The sequence below is a fragment of the Rhinolophus sinicus genome, linkage group LG03 (genome assembly GCF_036562045.2).
Source record: "Rhinolophus sinicus isolate RSC01 linkage group LG03, ASM3656204v1, whole genome shotgun sequence".
Lineage (NCBI taxonomy): Eukaryota > Metazoa > Chordata > Mammalia > Chiroptera > Rhinolophidae > Rhinolophus > Rhinolophus sinicus.
In genome coordinates this window covers 60,612,446-60,637,522 of record NC_133753.1, presented here as the reverse complement: position 1 = coordinate 60,637,522, position 25,077 = coordinate 60,612,446, and positions in this window count along the sequence as shown.

Below are 25,077 nucleotides of genomic sequence, written 5' to 3'. Positions count from 1 at the left end.
ACACACTGTAAGGATAATTCCTATAGATTATCATTAAAATTACTAAATGATCTCAGCAAAATTGAGATAATTATAGAGGAGACTGGAGGAAGATGCCTACAGTGAAAAGGTAAAGAAAAAACATTCAAAATTAGTATGGGGAGAGGCAGTCAAAAAGAAGGGTGAGGGAAAGAGCTGAAAGTATTCTGTAGATCTTGTCTTACTGGGGCTGGGGTAGCAACTATTTGCTCTACTAGGTTATTCTTATTAGTTTGATTGTGAGAATAAAGAAAGGAGTGCTAAGCATTAATCAAACGGGAAAGTACTATATCATAAGTAGCAAATTGATCAAATCAGAAAAATATTATAAAAGAATATAAAGATGAAAGAAAAAATGAGTTAAATATTATTTATTATAGTAAATTTATTGGACTAAAATCTCCTTCTAAAAGATAGACTGTCAGACTGACTTAAAACAAAACAAAACAGCTATATACTTTCTACAAGAAATGCTTAAACCAAAGTGATACAAATTAAAAGTAAATGTATAGGAAAAGAAAATCCTGGCATGGAAATAAAAATAAATCAGTGGGCAATATTAATTATAGCAATGCCTAGGATAAAATACATTAAAGAAATACCATGAGTCATGACATCATAAACCCATATTATGAAACATACATATAAAGCAAAGAATTATTAGAAATGAAAGAGCTTGATACAAATGTATTTATATAAGATATAATTTATATGTTATAATTTTCAAACTCAGTTTGGTTACATCTTTGTTGTATCTCTCATAATTGAACAGACCTGGAATAATAGTAAGGACATAGCAACTAAATTGATTTTTGTAACTATTCCAAGGATATGACATAACAATGTGTATACACTGAGCAACTTTTAAACCATGGTGAATTAACTTGCGGCTGATAGAATACTCTTTACACCACGGTTAATGGGAATGAGATTGTCTGGCACTGGAAGCTTTTCGTCCTTCAAAACAAGATTGGTCAGTGGGCCCTAATACCCTTAACATTGAAGGTTCCCAGGGAGATGGAGCTCCGGTTGCCCACACAGCCACCTTTCATTGCTTCTCTCTCTGTCCTTGCCTTATATTCCCTGCTCCTCCTCTTTAGATATTGGGATTGTTTCCTAAAACCTGAATCCAAGTCCCTGTCTCAGGATAATTTTTCGATGCCACCCAAATTAATCTCCATTGCACTCATAATGCCCATGACTGTCTTGCTTTTCTGAGAAATTACCCAATGAGTCAATAAAATTAAACCAGGCCTTATTTAATTTGTGACTATCCTGTGTTGCTCCTTTCCTTACTCCTGGCTTCCTGGCTGCTCTGCCAATCTTTTTTTTTGGAAACTCAAATTCATGTTACAAGTTCAAGCTAAAATTAGTGCTGGGCCACAGATAAGATTCTCAGCAAAAGCACTGTGTGGAATAAAGAGAAATTGTTGATTGGAAGATGATGTTTTTAAACTGAGCTTGCCTTTGCAGATTGGCTGCATGTACCCTAACAAGCCAGGGGGGTACATGCTTGGCTTGTAGCGGGGAAGGGGGGGTACCCTTGATTCACTGACAGCTCAGTCACTGCCTATTTTACATCCACCTCTGGTTATCTTCAATTTTTAAAAATCTATTCTACTTTCATTTTGTTTTCTAGGTTTACTAATCTTTAAAATAAGCCTACTTCTTTGCCACCTACAACTGAGATTCTACACCCAGGACAGTTAATGGCATTGTTGGTGATGAACCGGATGATTTTTATCCTCCCAACATATAACTGAGTTGAACAGAATTCTCCTAGATAAGGCTCAGCATGCCGGAGAGGTAAGGGAACTCCCCAGTGAAATTGGTTGCCAATCAAGACATTAGAGTTCTTAACTAAACTGGGATGCCATTTGATCTTCATTCTCTGATCACCTTTGATGTATAGTAGGTATTGGTTCACATGTCTATCACATATATAAGCCTCCCCAGTATACACATTATTTCCAAATAGTTTTACATCATTACAGTACACTCATGAGTAGAGAGAAGAAACAGTTCATTAAACTTGCTTCTCAAATGACCACATGGCCTTTACATTTTTTAACATATATTCTATGTCCTGTATAATCAAATTGAAGTGTATGTGTGTTAATTTCTTGACAGCAAGTACTTAAATTTTATTTTTATTTTACTATTATTGAGATATAATTGACATGTAGCACTAAATAAGTTTAAGGTATACAGAATAATGACTTCACTTACATGTATTGTGATGTGATTACCACAATAAGTTCACATTCATCATCTCATACACTAAAAAAAAAAAGAAAAAGTGTTTTTTTCCTTTAGATCTACCTCTTAGCAACTTTCAAATAGACCACACAGCAGTGTTAACTATAGTCATTATGTTGTGCATTACATCTCCAATATTTACTTATCTTCCATCTTTTCACCACCTTCAACCAATTCTCCTACCCCATGCTTCTGGTAACCACAAACCCGATCTCTTTTGTTTTACTGAGTTTGTATTTCGACTTCTGTAAAATACATATTGTAATCTTGATAGGGATTGCATTGAATATAGATGGCTTTGGGTAGTATGGACATTTTAACAATATTAATTCTTCCAATCCATGAATATGATATACTTTTCCATTTATTTGTGTCTTCTACAATTTCTTTCATCAGTGTATTGTAATTGTCAATAGAGATATTTCGCCTCATTGCTAAATTTATTTCTAAGTATTTTATTTTGATGCTATTATAGATGGGATCATTTTATTATTCCTTTTTCAGATCATTTGTTAGTGTCTAGATACACTACTAATTTTTGTATGTTAATTTTGTATCCTGAAAATTTACTTAATTTGTTGATTAGACCTCTTTTTGGGTGGCGTCTTTAGGATTTTCTATATGTAAAATCATGGCATCTGCAAATAGAGACAATTTTATTACTTCCTTTACAATTCTAATGTGTTTCATTTCAATTTCTTGCCTATTTTCTCTGTCTAGCACATCCAGTACTGTGTTGAATAGGAGTGGTGAGAGTGGCACACTTGTCCTCTTCCTGAGCTTATAGGAAAATCTTCCAGTCTCTCTCTCTTAAGTATGATGTTAGCTGTGGGCTTGTCATACGTGGACTTTATTGTGTTGAGGTAAGATTCTTCTATACCTCACTTGTTGAGAATTTTTATCATGAAAGGATGTTGAATTTTGTAAAATGCGTTTTCTGTATCTATTGTGATGATCGTATAATTTTGATCCTTTGTTTTGTCAATGTGGTTATCACGTTTATTGATATGTGTATATTAAACTATTCATGCATCTCAGGGATAAATTCCACTTAATTATGGTGTATGATCCTTTGAATGTGCTGTTGAATTTAGTTTGCTAGCATTTTGTTGTAACAGTCAATTATACTGAAAACAATTTTACTTTGCATACAAAACTCTACATTTTTACTACCCCCCATTTTGTTATTGATATTACAATTTATATCTTTTTACATTGTGTATAATTTAACAAATTAACCTTTTACTATTGAGTATGATGTTAGCCGTGGGCTTGTCATATTTGGACTTTATTATGTTAAGGTCTGTTCATTGTATACCTAATTTGTTAAGAGTTCTTATCATGAATGATGTTGAATTTTATAAAATGCTTTTTCTGCATCTATTGAGATGATCATGATTTTTTCCTTTAATTATATTAATGTGATGATTTACATTTAGTGATTAATATGCTTAGCCATCCTTGCATCCGAGGGATAAACAACAGATTCCACTTTTTCATAGTGAATGATCCTTTTTATAGAAGTGCTGCTGCATTTGACTTGCTAGTATTTTATTGAGAATTTTTTACATCTGTATTCACCTGGGATATTTGTCTGTAGTTTTTCGGTGGTGTCTTTTTGTTGCTTTGATATCAGGTTCTATGCTGGCCTCATAGAACAAGGTTGGAAGTCATTCCTTCTTTCTGATATTTTTTTGGAAGAGTGTGAGAATGCTTAGTATTAATTCTTTAAATACTTGATAGAATTCACCAGTGTAGTCATCTGCCCCTCAGCGTTATTTCATTGAGAGAGTTTTGGTTACTGATTCATTCTCCTTACTAATAAATGGGCAGCTCAGATTTTCTATTTCTTCCTGATTTAGTCTTGGTAGGCTTGTATGTTTGTAATAATTTTTCAATTTCTTCTAGATTATCCAGTTTATAGGTATGTAGTCATTCATAGTAGCCTCTTATGATTCCCTGTTTTCTGTGGTATTACTTATAATGTTCCCTTTTTCATTTATAACTTTGTTGATTTGGTCCTCTTTTTCCTTTGGTTAGTACTGCTAATGGTTTGTCAATTGTTTATTTTTTAAAGTACCAACTCTTAATTTTTAGATTTTCCTGTTCTCTATTTCATTTATTTACGCCCTATTACTTCCTTCTTTCTGCTAACTTTGGTCTCAGTTTGTTAGTCTTTTTCTGGTTCCTTGAGGTATAGAGTTAGGTTGTTTGCTTGAGATGTTTCTTGATTTTTAATGTATGTTTATTGGTCTAAATTTCCTTTTTAGAATTGCTTTTGCTTTATCCCATAAGTTTTGGTATGGTGTTTCCATTTTCATTTGGCTCAAGATAATTTTTTATTTCCCCTTTAGTTTCTTCTTTGATACATTGACTTTTCAAGGGAGTGTTGTTTAATTTTCTGTATTTGTGAATTTCCAATTTCCTCCAGTTATTTACTTCTAATTTTTTACCATTGTGGTCAAAGGAGATCCTTGGTATAATTTCACTGTTTTTGAATTTGCTAAGACTTGTTTTGTGGCCTAACATATGGTCTATCCTAGAAAATATTTCATGTGTACTTGAGAAAAATGCATATTCTGCTGTTGTCAGAATGTTCTGTACGTGTCTGTCTGTTAGCTCCATTTGATCTATAGTGTTGTTCAAATATGCTGTTTCTTCACCATATATTCGATTCCCCTTACCCTCACTGACTCTGGGTGATGAACACACAATGGGATTTATAGATGATGTAATACAGAATTGTACACCTGAAATCTATGTAATTTTACTAACAATTGTCACCCCAATACATTTAATAAAATAAAAATTAAAAAAAAAAAATATGCTGTTTCTTTAGTGATTCTCTGTCTGGATGATCTATACTTTATCGAGAGTGGGTTATTAAAGTCTCCAACTATTATTTTATTGCTATTTATTTCTCTTTTTCGCTATGCTATTTTTTAGCTTACATATTTAGTTGCTCTGATGTTGGGTGCATAAATATTTATAGTAGTTATATATTCTTGATAGATTGACCTCTTTATCAATTTAAGACATTCTTTGTCTCTTTATACCATCTTTAGTTTAAAGTCTATTTTTATCTGACATAAGTATAGCTACTCCTGCTTTTTTGGTTATCATTTGCTTGAAATATCTTTTCACAATTTTTTCACTCTCTGTATGTGTCTGTAAAATCTATTGTAGGCAGTCTATTGTTGGATTTTTGTAGGCAGTCTATTGTTGGATTTTTTTTTTTTTCTATTCAGCCATTCTATATCTTTCAATTGGTGATTTTAATACATTTATGTTTAAAGTAATTACTGACAACAGTATTCCTTATTTTATAAATTATTTTCTGGCTTTTTTATAGATCCATTGTTTTTTATGCTTCTCTCTCTCTCTCTCTCTCTCTCTCTCTGTCTGTCTCTGTGTGTGTCTGTGCTGATATCTTTTTGGGTTGGCATGCTTTGACTTCTTTTTCATGTTCTTTATGTAATTACTACAGATTGTTCCCTTGCAGTTACCTTGAAGCTTATATAAAATACCTTAAAATTATCACACCCTATTTTAACTGATAGCACTCCTAAACTTTTACTTTTCCTTCCTTTACATTTTAGTTTATTGATGTTACAACTGATGTAGTTCTATTATTTATCCAATAATAGATTATTTATGGTTATTTTTATACATGTTTTTAACTTTTAAACTAGAGTGGTAAGTGAATTATGTACCACACTTACCTTATTATGGAATCTAACGTGGACTATGTATTTACCATTACCAGTGAGTTTTACACTACCTTCTCATGTTTTCATGATGTTAGTTAGTATCCTTTTACTTTCGCTCAAAGAACTCCCTTAAGTATTGTTGATAGGCAAGCCTGGTGCTAATGATCTCCTTTAGCTTTTATTGGCTAGGAAAGTCTTGATCTCCTCTCTCCTTCATTTCTAAAGGACAGCTTTACCAGGTATAGAATTCTTTAACAGTTTTTTTTCTTTTAAATATATCAATCAATTTCTCTTATACTAAGAAGTTTCTGTTGAGAAGTATGCCCTTAGTCTCGTGGGGGTAACCTCGTATGTAACTTGTCTCTCGCTCCTTTCAAAATTCTCTTTGTCTTTGACAATTATAATACGTTTCAATGTAGCTTGGGTTCAACCCCTTTGGGCCATATTGATCGGGATGTCCATTTCTTTCCTCAGGTTTGGGGAAATTTTCAGACATTATTGCTTTAAATATACTTTGTCACTTTAAAAAATCCATAACGTGGATATTATTTCTTTGGATTGTGGTCAAGGCCTCTGCTGTCTATTCAAAGCCACTGTAAGTGGGGCTGTAGGATAGGATTTGTGCCACCCCCACTACCCAAGCAGGAAAGCTAACTTATAGCCCTGCTCACTGCTGAATACAGCCTCCAATCCTGCTAACCAGGAAACCAAACCAGAGCTCCTGGCAATCTTGGTAGCCCATCTTGCAATTCCTAGTACAGTGGCACTTGAGTGGAAAGCCCAGCCAGTGACCCTACCCAGCTTCAGAGCTAGGATAGTGGCCCCTTAGGCCAAATAATTTGGTGCACAGTTCTGCCTAATATAATTCCCAAACAAAAGCCTTGCCAACTTTGGGGCCTATATGGGTCCATGCCTGGGAAAGTAATTTGTATCCCAACCTCCTGCTGACTACAGCCTTTATCCCACGTGACTAGGGAAACTAACCAGAGCCCTTGGGGAGGTAATCAGGCAGACCTGTTCACCAAACTGGGTTGCCAGCTTATCTCTGCAGATGAGCAGAGCCACTAGACAGGCTCTGTGCTCGAATGCTGCTGGGCCAAGCAGTTTTCCAGGTGCTCCACAAGGCTTGCTGGTCAGTCAGGGTCAAAAGCTACCCTCAGCAGCAGGCAAAGTTATGAATTAGCTCCCCTGTCCAATGGGGCAGCAGAACTGTCCAATGGCTCCAAGGCTGGAAAGGCTTTTGTTTGGGGTCTCCTCTCAAATAGAACTATGCCCCAATTTCCCTGGCCAAATGGGGCTAGCTTCTTTGCCCTAAGTTGGAAACTACAGGGAGAAAAATATCTGAAAACTATTTTGATGTGACCAACTCACTATTTAGTCTTCTCTAGTTAATGACTGCCATATAAACCACTTCATTAGCTTTTCCAGTTTATCCCATTGTATATAGTTAATCCTGTTTTCACTTGTAAACTAAACAAATAGCGCTTGACTCCACTGCAGAACATACCTAAAGATGTATATTATGGAAGTCCTCTAAAGAAATATTTTCATATAGCACCAACCATATTGTTTCAAAAATTAGTCTCAGATGCCTTGCAAGCTTCAATGTAAAGTTCTTTAAAAAGTCACTAGAACTCATCCATGACTACCTTTAATATCAAGGTGAGCCCTGAAAGGGAGATAAGTTACATGGGTACACGGGACTTTCATGTGGAAGGGCTAATACAGTTGGGAAAAGTTTCACCTTCTGATCATAGACCAGTGGTACCCAACCCCCTGCATATCAATATTAAGTGGCTCCAGTTTGTGAACCATATCCAGTTATATACCTGTGTGTGCTGGATATTTTTCTGCAGGAATATTCAAGTTGGATGTAGGCACCAAGGGGCAAAAGGAAATTTTCTAATGGAATATATCTAACAGAGTGCCTTCCAGAGTCCATGTTTGTAGTAGAATCCAAAGTCATGAGTTAATAGATCACAGACACGATAGCAATTTGGCTGTTAGTTCAAAGACAATATTAAATCTGATAATTTCTGAGATTCTAGTTCAAGATGGTGACATAAGAGAGACTCCTAAACTTATCTTTTCCCACAGACACACAAAATGTACAGCTACATATGGAACAATTCCCTCTGAAGGAAATGCAGAAGCTAGCGGAGCAACTCCTATATATTTGTTGATAAGAAAAAAAACCTCTTATCAAAACAGGTAGGAGAGGCTGATACACAATTTCACAATAAAGCCCACCTCTGGTGTGGAGACACACAACTGGGAAGCAACTCCCAGCTTCTCCTTGAAGAGTAAAGGGTTTGGGCCTCACATCTGGTGCCCCAACTTTTAAATCTCTCACTTAGAGATGGGCCCTCAAAATATCTAGTTCTGAAAGCCAGCAGGGCTTGCATCAATGAGACCCACAAAGCTATAATGACCTAAGAGACAGTTCTTAAAGGACTCATGTGGACTTACTGTGTTTCCCCGAAAATAAGACCTAGCTGGACACTCAGCTCTAATGTGTCTTTTGGAACAAAAATTAATATAAGACCTGGTCTTATTTTACTATACTATAAAACCGGGTCTTATATAAGACCAGGTATAATATAATATAATATAATGTAATGTAATGTAATATAATATAATATAATATAATACTGGGTCTTATATTAATTTTGCTCCAAAAGATGCATTAGAGCTGATTGTCCAGCTAGGTCTTATTTTTGGGGAAACACAGTATCATGGCTAACCCCTCAGGGCCCAGCACAGAGGCAGCAGACTGAAACATGACCAGTCATTCCATGAAAGAGGCCTCTTTGCCTATTTTAAGTTTCAACCTGTGGAACAGACTTCTAATTTTACACACATGTAGGGTCTGACTGCAATACTTTCGGGAAGCTGTTACATGACATCTTTGTGCTTTCCCTCTGCCTTACTTCAGATCACAAAATATGTTTTATGTAAGTCTCATGTTAACCACAAATAAAAATGCTAATAGTAACTCCACGCCTATCAACAATGACATTAAAAGTGAATGGACTAAAGTCTCCAAACGAAGACAGAGTGATCGGTGGATTAAAATAGAAAACCCAACTATATACTTCCTACAAGAGACTCACTTCAGCTTTAAGGACAAACATAGACTAAATATAAAGGTATAGAAAAATATATTACACAAGAAAAAGTAATAAAAGGCATCTGACTCAGAAAGGAAGAAGTAAAACTGTCTCTATTGCAGTTGACATAAATAGAAAATCCTAAAGACTCCACCAAAAAAAGTGTTAGAACTAATAAATTCAGTAAAGTTGCAGGATACAAAATGAATATACAAAAAGCAATTGCATTTCTATACACTAATGACAAACTCAAAAAGAGAAGAAAACAATCCCACTCCCAACTGCATCAAATAGAATACCTAGGAATGAAGTTAACCAAGGAGGTGAAAGAACTGTATACTAAAACTATAAGACATTGATGAAAGTAATTGAAGAAGACAGAAATAAATGACAAGATATCTCAAGATCATGGATTGGAGGAATTAATATTGTTAAAATGTCCATACCACCCAAAGCCATCCACAGATTCAGTGTAATCCCTATCAAAATTCCAATGGCATTTTTCACAGAAACAAACAAACAATCCTAGTAAGTCCTGGAAAACTGGAATCACCAAATACCCCAAATAGCCAAAGTTATCTTGAGAAAGAAAAACAAATCTAGAGACATCACACTTCTTGATTTCAAACTATATTGCAAAGCTACAGTAAGCAAACAGTATGGTATGGGCATAAAAACAGACATACAGATCAATGGAACAGAATAGAGTGCCCAGAAATGAACTCACACATATATGGCCAATTAATTTATGACAAAGGGGCCAATGACATACAATGAGGAAAGGACAGTCTCTTCAATAAATGGAGTTAGGAAAACTGGACAACCACATGCAAAAGAAAGAAGCTAGACAACTATCTTACACCATACACAAAATATCAATTCACAATGGATTAAAGATTTGAATGTAAGACCATAAAACTCCTTGAAGAAAACATAGAGGAAACTCCTTGACATTGCTTTTGACAATGATTCTTTTTGGATTTGACCCCCAAAGCAAAAGCAACACAAGCGAAGATAACAAGGTGGGAAACATGAGACTAAAAAGCTTCTGCATAGCAAAGGAAACCATCAACAAAATGAAAAGTCAGCCTATGGAATGAGAGAAAATATTTGCAAATCATATATCCGATAAGGGGTTAATATCCAAAGTATAAAAGGAATGCATACAACCCAATAGCCAAAAATCCCAAACAATCCAATTAAAAAATGGGCAGAGAAACTGCAGAGACTTTTCTAAAGACACATAAGATGGCCAACAGGTACATGAAAAGGTGATCAACGTTATTAATCATCTGGGACATGCAAATCCAGACCACAATGAGATCTTACCTCACACCTTTTAGAATGGCTATCACCAAAAAGACAAGAGATAACAAATGTTAGTAAGGGTATGTGCACTGTTAGTGGGTATATAAATACAGCCACTATAGAAAACATTATGGAGGTTTTTCAAAAACTTAAAAATAGAACTATCATATTATCTACCAATTCCACTTCCATGTATTTACCTGAAGTAAACAAAATTACTATCTCAAAAAGAGATCTGCACCCGTGTTCATTGCAGTAATATTTACAACAGCAAAGAAACAACCTAAGTGTCCATTGATGGATAAGGGGATAAAGAAAATGGTATATACACAATGGAATATTTATCATCCATGACAAAGGAGAAAATCCTGCCACTTGCAACAACATTGATGGAACTTGAGTGCATTATGCTAAGTGAAATACGTCAGACAGAGAAAGACAAACTTTACTGCATGACCTCACTTATATGTGGAATCTTAAAAAAAATATATATATATATATCTATTGATACAGAAGATTGATGGTTGCAGTGGTGGGCAAAATGGATGAAAAGGGTCAAAAGGTACAAACTTCTAGCTGGTTGAGATGAAAGAAACATTCCTCCTCTGCCCAACCTGCTGCTCTTTCAAAGGCTGAAGTTTTATCCTAGTCTCTTAGAATTGTAAGATTTATGGTCAATTAGAAAGTTTCCTTGACCTGAGATGAGATAGGGAACTTGGAACCTGTGTACTTGTCACCATAATGTGTCATAAGCTGTTGGGGACGGCAATATCTGTGCAGCAGTGAGAAGAAAATAGACCCCATCCAGAGCCAGGATGTTTTCCTTTGACTTATATCCTCTACCTGCCCTACTTCAGCATGAGCTGGGAAAAACAAGAACTGGGAAAGAAGCTCATATCGCTGATGTGGCCGATTGAACTATTCTTCAGTCTATCATTTCCAACTTTTAGAGTTGAGGAAAACACCCTCACCTTTGCCATTACTAACTACTTCATATTTTATTTGTCTGAGTCTGGTGGCTTGAGAGACAAAGATTAAGTTTCCCTCCCACCCTGACATTCAAAGTCCTATGAGGTTGTCTGTACTGACGGGTGGTCTCGTGCATGTTTGCTTCAGAACCCGAGTTACCTGTAATATGTTGTCTATAGGAAACGCTGAAGCAAGTGGGTGAGCAGAAGGAAAGCTTGTTCTCTTCCCTATACATTTCTTTTTCTGCCCACTCACAGAGGGGGTCTATGACATTTCACTAATCCTAGGATACCAGGGACAGACCAAGGAATCATCAGAGCAGGAGATACAAACCTTGTTGCGGTTTGAAGGGATTCATTAGCCAATCGACTCTCTCCCCCTCACCAAGTCTCTGGGGAGGAACTGTCCAGAACAAGGAGCCAAATGGCTTTAAGGCACTGATGGCTGGTATAAGCGTCATTCTTTCCCCGCTTGTCTTTTAAGGCCATTTTCAGGAGCCCCAGATACTTATTGTACTATATCCAGGAAACAGGTACTTCATTTGTTCTCTTGATGATGGGAAAGGGTAACAAAACTGGAGGTCAGAGGGTTTGTGTAGTATTCATATACCGAGAAATCCCTATTTAGAATGTAGTTGTCATCTCCTTTCCCTCATCTCCAGACTATTAGACATCAGTATGTGTGCATATACTGGCACAGAATATGTTGTAATTACCAAGGTGTCTGAAGCAAGACAAACCAACTGCTTGTCAGATGGATTACCTGGTAAGAGTTTCAGCTTCTCTTCCTTTGGTCATTGCAGCCCTTAGAAAATTGGATATCTGCTACATTATAGAAAGAAGTTGACTATGAAGCCTGGCACAGAACTTGGTATATGGCATTTGCTCAGTAATGTAGTACTAAATTAAACTTTAGATGGAGAACTTATGTTAAGCAGGCTGTACTGCCTTAAGCTGATGCTTTTCTATTAACTGGGTGATCTAAGCCTCTGGGAAAAGCAGGAAGGTTTGTAAATCCAGAATGTCTGCCAGTTTTCGTTTTGCTATTATCAGAGTCTCAAGTTCAGTCATGATCTGGAGAGTCTTTGACACCCTGAAGGGTGTGGTTTATCTTTTCAGCTGATATTTATGAGATGCCTCAAGGAAAGACCCAAGATACTTTGCCTAAGAGATTATCCTTGCAGCCATAGATATGCCCTGGACACTAGAAAGAAAATTAATGGGTCTTATAGACTTGTAGACCATGTTTTAAAGTAAACGCTTCAATTGCTGTATGGATTATACAAGTAAACTATATTATATTTGCTTAAACTCTTTACACTTGACATTTTAATCATTGAAATAGCCTCTTTCAATAACTGTTTTGGTATTTGTTGTTGTTTTAGAGGTGCTTGGTGCCTCAGATATTACTCTTTCTCCACCAGTGGACTCTGTTCTTAGGCTGAAGCATTAAGGGCTTCATCCACACAAACAGATCTGATCTTGCTCAGGGAATCTTACAAAGAAAAAAACACTACCTAAGACTCTCTTCTAATCATGACATTCTCTTCTGTCAGTTTATCCCTCACATTGGTCCTTTCTGCTCAGTTATTTACTTCAGTAAAATGAGGGTAAGGAGGATCAAATATATGGTGATGGAAGGAGAACTGACTCTGGGTGGTGAACACAAAATGGGATTTATAGATGATGTAATACAGAATTGTACACCTGAAATCTATGTAATTTTACTAACAATTGTCACCCCAATAAGTTTAAAAATAAATTAAAAAAAAATTTTCCTGAATTGAAAAAAAAATAAAATTAAGACTCGATCACATTGATACAAAAATAGTCACTGTAGGCATCTGTTGACTATGGTCAGTTGAGATGACTGGATAGTATAATCCTGTTCTTGGGGGATAAGAGGATCCACTAGTCCATTTGGAGTAGATGTGGAGATGTGCCACCCATATCCCTCTTTCTAGAAGGACTTTCTGCAGCTACCCAGAGTGTGATCCCAGCCAGCCTCCAACAGTCTTTTCAGGATGTGCCCTAATTGCTGAGCATTATCTCACCCAAGCTCATGCCCTACCTGGGGAAGTCCATAGTTGGAGACTGAGTGGGGCACAGCTATGTGTCCCAATGTAGGATGCATCTGATAGGCAATACTTGCTTGAGAGCTTCATCACCAGGTAGGCTAAGGCTTTGTTGCACCTGTATTGCAACAAACATTTTCCATCTGCCCAATCCTGCTTCCAAGTCTTTCTTTCACAGATGTCAATCCCTAATAAACATTGTATACTCTAAACTCCATCTTTGCCTCTACTTCAGAGAGTCTAATTTGTGAGCCCATTTATTCTAGATTCTTCTACCTGACAACAGGGCCAATGCCAGAGTAATTAAGAAAGCATTAACTTTATATCTTTCATCTTCCCATATCCATATTTTACCTTTCATACTGTTCCCTCTCTGCATACCCCAATCTAGAATTTACCAATTACTGTCAAAGCTAACAAAATGGTCTTTTGATGATAAAACTTTAGCTTCCTCCATGATAAACCGGAAGTGCCACCTTCCAATGCATTGTTGAAATGATTTAAAGGAGGTCATAAAAATGGCAGCAAGAGGTAAGCCTCTTGAAATCTTCCCTGGAATTTACAACAAATTGAACAACTATAACTCCACAAAGGACTCCCTGCGCAGCAGACAGGCAAAACTAAGAGGTGCACTACTGAAATCATCTAAAGGTGGGCAAATTGCATGAATGGGGGCAGGGGCCGGGAGGAGGGAAGGCAGAAGTGTAGAGACGGGGCTGCGGAGGCGCAGGACACAGACTTAGCTTGGTGCTTTCAGTTTGCTGCATTCCAGAACTACTGCAGCTGTGGGAAAGGGAACAACTCGGACTGCTATGGCTCCGCTTAAGGCCCACAGGGCTGAGAGGACAGCATATAAATGGCTGAACCCAGCACTCATGGCAGAGACCTCGGAGCAAACACTGAGGGAAGAAGGCTGAAGACAGTTGTTTAAGCACACACTGCCCAGCAGAGAATGTAAGCCATAGGCACTGAGACTAGCTGCCACTTCCCTACCACCCAGATTTTGCCCCACCCTCACCTGCCCAGTGCTAGAGGTGGAACCGTAGCAGTGTCAGATCAAAAGAACAGAATATTTGCAGTTTTGAGAACTGTGGTCCACAGACACGGACTTGCAGCCCCACTAGGACCAGCAAAGAGGAGGGAGCTGTGGAAGCAGGACTTGCTGTGGCCATTACTCTGGGCCACATTTCACAACCCACCCCGCCCCTATCCCCACCTATCTGGGCGGATCCCTGCAGGAGTAAACAGAGCTGCTGAAACACATGGGCTCTGAATCTGGTGAATGAAGAGTTTTGGAACTTCAGAAGCTCTCCACATCCCACCATGGGGGTGGTGCCTTATGACCCAAGTGAACTGTTCACAGAGGAGAGGCCCGCCTTCCAGGGAATCACCCCATTGTGTGAGAAGCCAGAATAGTGCAGAGACAACATAACACTACAGTGTGAGAGAGAATAAAAGGCTGCAGTCGAAAATAAAATAAAACATTCAACCAACACCTACTGGAAAACGAAAGAGAGACCTCTTTCTATCAATCTGTTGCAGAACCCACTCCTATAGATATCTAGGAAGAGAAATAACAAATCATTAATTGCCATGAATAACCAAGGTAATAAGACAACTCAGAAAGAAAATGAAAAGTCTCCAGAAAATGAACTTAAAGACATGGAAATATGTGACTTAAATGACAGAGAATTCAAGATTGCTGTACTGAATAAACTTAATGAGATGCAAGAAAACACAGACAGGCAGTTTAATGAACTCAGAAACACAAAGAAAAAAATGAACATTTTACTGAAAAATTGAAATTTTAAAAAAGAACCAAATAGAATTTCTGAAGATTAAGAACTCAATAAAAGAAATGAAGAATGAAATAGCCAGCTTAGGTAGTAGAGTTGACCAGATGAGGAAAGAATCAGTGACATTGAAGATAGAAATCTGGAAATGACATGGATGGAAGAAGAGACTTGAGTCTTAAAAGAAATAAAAGAACTCTATAAGAATTTTCTGACTCCATCAGAAATAACAATATAAGAATAATGGATATACCAGAAGGGGAAGAAAGAGAGAAGGGAACAGAGAGTATACTCAAACAAATAGTTGATGAGAACTTCCCAAACTTGTGGAAAGAACTGAATCCTCGAATCCAAGAAGCAAATAGAATACCTAATTACCTCACTCTCAACAGGTCTTCTCCAAGGCATATTGTATTGAAGCATTTTGTATTGAAGCTGTCAAAACACAATGACAAAGAAAGAATCCTCAAGGCAGCCAGGGAAAAGAAGAAGGTAACCTACACAGGAAAGCCCATTAAAATATCATCAGAGTTTTCAGCAGAAACTATACAAGCCAGGAAGGAGTGGAACCAAATATTCAAACTATTGAAAGATAAATTATGACCAGAGAATAATATACCCAGCAAAGATATCCTTTAGACATGAAGGAGGAATAAAGACCTTTCCAGACATACAGAAGCTGAGGGAATTTTCTAACACCTGACCTGCACTACAAGAAATACTGAAGGAGGCTATTTGACCAGCATAAATAGGGATAATTTGTGACAACCAAAACATAAAAGGGGGGGAGAGTAAAGGCCTGAACCAAAATATGGGAATGGAGAAAGTAAGAATGCTGAAGAAAATGGAATACTCTAAATATCAAACTTACTTTTATATAACCTTAATGGTAACCACTCATAAAAAAATCCAGAACTAAATTATACAATGTAATAAAAGAAGAAACAGAGGGAAAAATCATAGAATACCACCACACAGAAATAACAGACAACAACAAAAAGGCAAAGAAACAACGGAGACACAGTCTTACCAGAAAACCAAAGGTAGAATGATAGGAGATCCTCACATATAAATAATCACCCTAAACGTAATTGACTGAACTCACCAATAAAAAGGCACAGAGTAGCAGATTAGATAAAAAAACTAAACCCAACCATATGCTGCCTCCAGAGACACATCGCAGCTATAAGGACAAATATAGACTCAAAGTGAAAGGGTAAAAATTGACACTCCAAGCAAACGGCATCCAGAGGAAATCAGTGTATCCACACTGACATCAGACAAAACAGATTAAGGATAAAAAAGGTAACAAGATACAAAGATGGATATTTCATGATAAGGGGGACTATACAACAAAAAGACATAACTGTCATCAATATTTGTGCGCCCAATCAGGGAACACCGAAATATATCAAGCAACTACTAACAGAACTAAAGGGAGAAATTGACCAAAACACAATTATAGTACGGGACCTAAATACATCATTGACAGCTATGGATAGGTCATCCAAAATGAAAATAAAGAAAGAAATAGGAACCCTAAATAAAACATTAGATTAAATGGATATTATTGACATTTATAAATCATTTCATCCTAGAACATCAGGTAATGCATTTTTTTTTTTTTTTAGTGTAAATGGAACATTCTCAAGGATAGACCACATATTGGGACATAAAACTAGCCTCAGCAAATTTAAGAAGATTGAAATCATACCAAGCATATTCTGTGATTACAAGGCTTTGAAATTGGATATCAACTGTAAAAAGAAAGCAGGACAAATTACAAATATGTGGAGATCAAACAACATACTTTTAAAGAATGACCAGGTCAAAGAAGAAATAAGAGGAGAGATCAAAAGATACATAGAAACAAATGAGAATGAAAATACATCCTACCAAAATTTTTGGGATGCAGCGAAAGCAGTTTTAAGAGGGAAATTTATATCATTACAGGCCTATCTCAAGAAACAAGAAAAATCCCACATAAATAACCTCATGTTACACCTCAAAGAACTAGAAAAAGAAGAACAAATGAAACCCAAGGTCAGCAGAAGAAAGGAAATAATACAAATCAGAGCAGAACTAAATGAAATAGAGAACAAAAAGACAATAAAAGAATTAATGTGACAAAGGGCTGGTTCTTTGAAAAGATTAATAAAATTGACAAACCCTTGGCTAGACTCACTAACATAAAATGAGAAAAGACACTAATAAAAAAATCAGAAATGAAAGAGGGGCAGCTGTCACAGAAGCTACAGAAATACAAAGGATCATCCAGGAATACTATGAAGGACTATATGCCACCATATTTAATAACCTACAAGAAATGACAAGTTCTTAGAAACATATAGTATTCCTAGGCTGAATCATAAAGAACTGGAAAGTCCAAATAGACCAATCACCAGTCAGGAAATTGAATCAGTCATCCAAAACCTTCCCAAAAGCAAAATTCCGGGACCAGATGATTTCACTAGTGAATTCTACCAAACCTTCAAAGAAGATCTAATACCTTTTCTACTGAAACTCTTCCAAAACATTGAAGAAGAGATAATACTCCCTAACTCATTTTATGAGGCCAACATTACCCTGATACCAAAACCTGGTAAGGATAACACACAAAAAAAGAAAACTACAGACCAATATCTCTGATGAATACAGATGCAAAAATCCTAAACAAAATTCTAGCAAATCAAATGCAACAATGCATTAAAAAGATTACTCATTACAACCTAGTGGGGTTCATTTCAGGGACACAAGGATGGTTCAACATATGAAAATCCATCAATGTGTTACATCACATAAACAAAATAAAGGACAAAAATCATATGATTATATCAATTGATGCAGAAAAAGGATTTGACAAGATACAACATCCATTTATGATTAAAACACTTAATAACATAGGTATAGAAGGAAAATACCTTAACATAGTAAAGGCCATATATGACAAACCCTCAGCTAATCTCATAATTAACAGTGAAAAACTGGAGCCCTTTGCTTTACATTCAGGAACACGACAGGGCCGTCCCTATCACCTCTGCTTTCAATATAGTGTTGGAAGTGCTCGCCAGAGCAATCAGGCAAGAGAAAGAAATAAAATGCATCCAAACTGGGAATGAAGAAGTTAAATTATTACTTTTTGCAGCTGACATAATGCTGTATATAGAAAACCCTAAAGATTCCACCAAAAAGCTATTAGAAACAATCAACGAATACAGTAAAGTTGCTGGCTACAAAATCAACATACAAAAGTCTATTGCATTCCTATATACTAACAATGAAATCTCAAGAAAAGAAATAGAACAAAACAATTCCTTTTGCAGTTGCAACAAAAAGAATAAAATACGTAGGAACAAACTTAACCAAGGATGTGAAAGATCTATATGCTGAAAACTATAATACATTTTTAAAAGAAATTGAAGAAGACACAAAGAAATGGAAAGACATTCGCGCTCATATATTGGAAGAATCAACATAGTTAAAATGGCCATATTATCCAAAGCAATATACAGATTTAATGCAATCCCCATCAAAATCCCAGTGGCATTTTTTAAAGAACTAGAACAAAACATCATCCGATTTGTATGGAACCACAAAAGACCCGGAATAGCCAAAGCAATCCTAAGGAAAAAGAACAATACTGGAGGTATCATATTCCCTGACTTCAGCTTGTACTACAGGGCAACAATAATCAAAACAGCATGGTGTTGGCAGAAAAACAGACACACAGATCAACAGAATATAATTGAGAACCTAGATATAAACCCACATAAATATGGACAGATAATCTATGACAAAGAAGCCAAAAACATACAATGGAGAAAAGACAGCCTCTTCAATAAATGGTGCTGGGAGAATTGGAAAGCCATGTGCAAAAGAATGAAACTGGACTGCTATCTGTCACATGGTACCAAAATTAATTCAAGATGGATCGAAGACCTAAGCATAAGATGTGAAACAATAAACTGCATAGAAGAAAACGTAGGTACTAAGCTTATGGACCTTGGGTTCAAAAAGCATGAATTTGACTCCAAAGACAAGGGAAGTAAAAGCTAAAATAAATGAATGGGACTATGTCAAACTTAAAAGCTTCTGCACAGCAAAATAAACCATTGACAAAATAAAGAGGCAACCAAATGAATGGGAGAAGATTTTTGCAAACAACGCCTCCGATAAGGTGCTAATATCTAAAATATTCAAGGAACTCATACAACTCAACAACAAAAAAATCAAAGAATCCAATTGAAAAATGGGCAGAGGACCTGAAGAGACATTTCTCCAAAGAGGACATACAAATGGGAAATAGACTTATGAAAAAATGCTCAATATCACTAATCATCAGAGAAATGCAAATAAAAACCACAGAGATTCACCTCTACCCCAGTTGAAATGGCTATCATCAACAAGACAAATAGTAACAAGTGTTGGAGAGGCTGTGGAGAAAAAGGAATCCTGATACACTGTTGCTGGGAATACAGATTGGTGCAGCCACTATGGAAGGCAGTGTGGAGGTTCCTCAAAAAATTAAGACTAGAATTACCATACGACCCAGCAATCCCTCTCCTGGGTATCTACCCAAAAAATGTGAAAACATTTATCCATAATGACATGTGTGCTCCAATATTCAATGCAACTTTATTTATGATGGTCAAGACATGGAAACAACCAAAATGTCCTTCGATAGATGAATGGGTAAAGAAGTTGTGGTATATATACACAATGGAATACTATTCAGCGGTAAGAAATGATGAAATAGTACCATTTGTGACAACATAGATGGACCTTGCGATTATAATGCTAAGCGAAATAAGTCAGACAGAAAAAGTAGAGAATCATATGATTTCACTGATATGTGGTATATAAAACTGAAAACCACAAAAGTTCAAGACAAACAACTGAAAGAATAAAAACTCATAGACAGAGACAATAGTTTAGGAGTTACCAGAGGGTAAGGGAGGAGTGGGGAGCGGGGCTCTAGAAGAGGGTAAACTGGGTCTAATATATGGTGATGGAAAGAGAACTGACTCTGGGTGGTGAACACACAATGTGAGATATAGATCATGTATTACAGAATTGTACACCTGAAATCTATGTAACTTTACTACCAATTGTCACCCCAATAAACTTTAATTAAAAAAAGAGAAATGATTAAAAGGAGACAATTAAAAGAATATGTATTGTGGTATGTGGCAAACAGATGTCTTTAGTCACCATTAAATTTAATCTTGTAAAATCAGTAGTTTGAGGTGTCTTAGGCATATCCACATTGGGCTGGAATGTGAGAGTTAATGTTAAAACTGAATCCCCAGAAATGACTTCAACTATAATATATTACCCCCAAAAAGAATAAAATACTTTTAGAGGTAGGGAGAGAGGGTGAATCTACATGTGTTGATTTATATGGGTTCTAATTCATCTGTTGGTTAATACAGTATATACAGATGGCACAGACATTGGCTGAAATGCTGACTCAGTATTCAAGTTGCATATACCTAATTTGGATGAATTTATTGAATTATACACTTCTCTAAACCTTTAGAGATCTAGGTAGTCCAAAATATGGTATCATGTAACATCAAAAAGCCATTTTTTAATTAAATGTATCAGTTCACTCTTTTATGATACCTACATAACAGACATAAAAGGAAAAATCTCTTATTGCAAGACAACCAGAGGTAATTTACACATTTAGTACCAGAGTGACTCAAATTTTCCCATAAAGGAAAAATTTGCAGCTGAATTAGCACACAACTCCTCCCTCTCCATCCAAACCAGTTTCTTCCACTGTAAAAGGACTCAAGTTTCTTAATATACTATTACCTCTGCTACCACCATGCTAAAGTGGCCAAGGTGTGACATGGAAAGAGCTCAAAGATTAGCTTCAGCATTCCAAGGAGAAGTATACGAGACCATATACGGTAGCACTCTGTGAGGTGACCTGGCTTGGCTAGTAACATAATAGATTTCTATTTGGCCTGCTTTGATTTAACAAGGAACTTTGAGGTGGTATTCAGGACAAACTGAACACTATAGAATTTTATGGCCTCCTCCATGCTTTCCCTTCAGGGCTATTCACACTTTTGTCAGACTCTGACTTGGTAGGTTCCCAACTCATATTGTAATTAACTTGGGTACAGATCATGTTAGGTCTTCAAGTCTTGCCCAGACTAGTTGGAGCCACATAGAATTAGAACTACAGCTTCCAAGGTGTATTCCAAAAGTTCATATCGAATAGCTGCCTAAGAAGAGAAAAATTTCTCAGCCCTACCAGAGCTGAGTGGTTTTTGTTCTTCCTATTTGGTGTGAAAATGTTTTAAAAAAAGGGAAAAATTGCTTGGCAGGACTTGTTTTCCCTTCAGAATTAAATAGTCAGTCTTTTTTCTACTCAGAATTACCATGTTTCTATCAGGAAACTAACTGAAGTACTTATCCAATGCCAGAAGAAAAAACATTTGAGGAATGTTACATATCAGTGAAAATGAACTAACTTCACATGTACGCAAAAGTACACAAAGTAGTCTTAAACAATGTCAAATGAAAGAAAAACAAGTCCCAGATGACTCCACACCATGACAATTTTAGCAAGTACAGAAATAAGCAAAGGTAGATGTATTAAGGCTTATAGGTAATAGTTATTTTAAAAGTAAATAATTCAGAGAATGGTTATCAGGTGGAATGTGAGGATAGAAGCAGAGGCATGGGTAGGGATGTAAAACAGGAATATAAAAGATATTTGAAATGTTGATTTGGATTTAGACTCATTGGTTTGTTGTATACCCTATATACAGAAGAACATACCAATATTACATACCAATATGCAAGGGAATTAAGTAATGTTCACATTTCTTTGTAACATGAGATCAGGTGAAAACATATCATCTTGGGCAGTGGGGTTGGGACCCAGGCTTTCTTAATATTACATAGAAGGAAAAATAGCTTGGCTTTAGCTGTCATCCAATAGGTCAACTTTGGTTCCTTGAACTTGTAGCAACTTTTCACTAACCATCTGTTCCATATATAATGGCACCTTCTCTTTGGGCAGCTAGATATCTGTAGCCAAGTTATTTCACCCTATCAAAGACAGCTCCTGAGAAATTCTAAAATCTTAGCATGGAAACATGTAGCCTTCTATATTACATTTCAGTATGACTGATGGGGTTTCTTAGCTGTTTCTTGATGTTTGTCTAAGACAGAGAAATTTTCTTTTACCTTCAGTTCCAGCAAAAGGGCTCCTTAGGAACAAGGGAAAGCCTGGGTCCCAACCCCACTGCCCAAGATGATATGTTTCACCTGATCTCATGTTACAAAGAAATGTGAACATTACTTAATTCCCTTGCATATCTGCCATCAGAAAGAACTCTGATAATATAAGTCAGAACTATACATACTCCCTCACTCTCCACAGTCACATTTGATTGGATGTGTACTGACTCTCTTAAACTATGTGATGTTGGATTTCATCTGGATACCCAAGCCTTTGTAGGATCAAACTAAGAAAGTATATGAATCTGTTGGTTTGTCAAACATAACACTTGCTAGACTCAGCACTAATAGAACCTGGTGAATGTGATGACTCCTTTATTATAGACAAAAGACATAAGAATTATCCCATTAATCTTAAGTCAAGATAGTAGGTACTATTACTTCCATTTGGAGGAAGAGGAGTTGAGGCACAAAGGTTAAGTTATGCTATGTAACCGTCTTAAAACCATGGAGCTAAAATTTCAACCTTGACTATCTGATTCCTGAACTCTTATTCTTAACACCATACTCTACTGCTTCCAAAGGTTAGCCAAATGTCATGCCAGTATAAATGGATTATTGCTTTCCCTAAGAGGGCCCCAGGGTATCAAATCAATTGGGCAGCTGTCTTCTTTTAAGTCATCTAAGTTCTCTTAGAACTGAGGCAAGTCAAAGAATCAAGTACAAAGGTTCTACCTAAACCATTCATTCATAAGCCCTGCCTAATGATAGCACTGGCTAGGGCCACTAGGGGTGACCACATGCTTTACTAGACCATTTGCTTAGAATATGAAATGTCTGAAGAATGGAAGCATTAGAACTGTCCTCATTTAAAAACCTGAAGAGAAGGATAGTATTCTAGTTTGGGACACTTCGATATAGAGTGCCATACTTTGGACTCTTCAGTGTTGTTAGCAAGACTTACTGTCTAACATATAGCCTCTAATAGCACTTTCTTGACTGGGAGATTGTTGTATATTTGGATAACATGGACAGGAAGTATAGGGAAAGTGATAGGATCTTAGACAAAAAAGATCAGGCTATTGATGTTGAGCTAGTGAATGTAGGTGACCTTGTCCAGATATTTAGTTTAGACTCCACAGCAACAAACCCAAATCTAAGATCTCAATAAGTTAGTGATGAATTAAACCCAATGCAAATGAGGATGAAGGAGTTGAATATTCCCCAAATAAGAGGGAGACAGGTCTTTTCTGTTACCCGAGCCACATTGAGTCTATACTGGGAATCCTTGCTCTGTTTTGTGACAGACAGATTTTACAACATGATAGCAGCATTACAGAACAGGAAAGGTTGTGGCCCAGTGCCACCACCTCAGGGCCCCTCCCCCTATGCTAAGGGTGTTGGATGATGTGGCATGGGTAAGAGGAAGAGAGAAATAGAGTAAGCTTGGTGGGATGGTTAAAAGACAGTGGTGCTCTAGTGTTGAGAATAGAACAATAATGGCAGTAACTAGAAGAAGGGTGTAAAGGAAAAATGGGAGAAAGGTAGTAGGTGGAAACCATGCAACTATTATCAGGTACTCACTAAAATTACCTGCCTAAAAAGATGCTATTGGTGGTTTTAAGGCACAGGAATGGATGTTCAACATTTAAATCTTTTTACAGCTATGTTTTAAGACTCTTCCCTCTCTATTTTGTGTTTTTCCAAGACACACTTATGCTCCGGAATTGGTGATTACTCCAGTGTGTCCAATTCTTTCCCTTATACCATCCGCACTGTCCAACCCTAGTTTTCATGACCTTCCAGGGTAATGCCAACCTCCTGAGAGCCATGTGAGGTCAGACCAGAGCTCCTGACTATTTTGTTACTAAAAAGGCTGAAAAACCCTAGATGCTGGCACACTTTTATACCAGATATTTCCCTAAATAGAAGGAATTCAACTGTACATTGAATAACTTTGAGAGATAGACCTCCAGCTTCTAGGAGAAGAGGTCTTTTTCCTACCCAGGAGATAATTTATTTACATTGCTTAATGCCCTTCTATCCTCCTTAGAACACACGATCTACTTCACACGGCCCCAAACAAGTGGTAAAGGAGTGCTTTACAAAGAGAATAAGAGGTTCCACAGCGGTCTAAGGACAAGTACAAGGCCTCAGCCCACTGTGCTTATTCTGAGGAGAAACCTCCAGGTGAAGGGCCCAGCTCCTGTCTCTACAGTTGATCCAGCCATATCTGCTGCACCAGAAGGAAGAGTGCTTATTATAGTCCCAGTAATAGAACCAATCAACCATCTCCATTCTTTCCCCTCATTCCAGTGTCTCCTAGCAGTTGTGTGGTAGGACACAAAGGTGCATCATTGTTCACCAAAGCACACGGAAACAGACCCTCCTATGTTCCTGCTGCCCTGATAGCAGTAAGAGAACTATGCAGAATGAGAAGGCAGGGTTCCTATCTGCATGCTGTAACACTTTGCTTTCCCCAAATGACCCAAATGTTAGCTTTCTACCTGGAATATTGGAAACCTTTTCTGCAGGCTTATAGAAATCATGGAGAAGGGTAACAAAATTATTCCTCTTCCTTTATCTTAACACTATTAAAGGAAAGCTTTAATATTGTAAAAATGGTAAGGAGG